General features: G+C 45.4%; 1 long non-coding RNA gene across 2 annotated transcripts in view; it reads right to left on the bottom strand.

Annotated features, from left to right (window-relative positions):
* Positions 1-815, bottom strand: part of LOC116705521 (uncharacterized) — an 8,478-nt gene that overhangs the window by 141 nt on the left and 7,522 nt on the right. The window contains exon 2 of one of the 2 annotated variants that reach the window (XR_004335949.1): positions 634-640. The exons of the other annotated variant lie outside the window; for it this stretch is intronic. This is a non-coding gene — a long non-coding RNA (uncharacterized LOC116705521). The remainder of the gene's footprint in view (positions 1-633; positions 641-815) is intronic. 2 annotated transcript variants of the gene reach the window in all.

The following is an 815-nucleotide window of genomic DNA, read 5'->3' as shown; positions in this document are numbered from 1 at the left end:
TTCTGGTGAACACAAGATTTAAAGTGGTGGGGTGGCCTATAGCTCACTCAGTTTAAAAAATGCCAGCACAAAGGAAGAGGAAGGTGACGGACATCCGGCGGAAATTCCAGCAGCTCCACAGCATTCCTGGAAGCGGAACGTCATGGATATAGACTAGTGAAGTAGCCCGAGGAAGCCTCCTGTACACCTGCTCTGTGGGCGTCATAGTGTGGAAGCAGCGCCGATCATCCAGGTCATTTTAAATGTTGAACCTTTTTGGCTTTGTGCACCACGGAGCAACTTTCTTAGGAATGAATGCAGCTCCGCCTCGGACGCTGTATCCAGGTTGTTTTTTTATTTATTTTTATTTTATCCATACACTGACTATGAATGTGGACGTAGGGACAGATTAAAACATATCCAAGAATTAAGCCTTCAGTTTGTTCCAGCTTTTGTCAGCAAGGCTGAGATCCTTTTCTTTCAGAGCAGAAGTATTTTTGCGTCACGCTCGTCTCCTTCCAACTCTCCCTCGCTGTGCGTCTGCTTTTAGTGTGGGCTGTAATTTCTCAGACAATTTAGTTCAAAGGTTCCACGCTGCTTCACAGTAAGCCGGTTATCATCATTACCGCCTGCTGTGTTGCCCTCCTTCATTACCTTAAGACTATCTTAGTTATTACATGTGCAGTCTTTAACTCCCACTCACCACTGATGGTTGATGATATGAAGATCTACTTTCTGTGGATGACTGTCAGCTGATGCCCTACATGAATATTCATTCAGTAATAAAAGCGGGGGGGCTAGCTGGGAAACAAGTCTGTCTGTCTGTCTGTCTGTCC

This window comes from Etheostoma spectabile, chromosome 17 (genome assembly GCF_008692095.1).
Source record: "Etheostoma spectabile isolate EspeVRDwgs_2016 chromosome 17, UIUC_Espe_1.0, whole genome shotgun sequence".
NCBI classification, from domain to species: domain Eukaryota; kingdom Metazoa; phylum Chordata; class Actinopteri; order Perciformes; family Percidae; genus Etheostoma; species Etheostoma spectabile.
This window is presented reverse-complemented; position numbering and strand designations above follow the sequence as displayed.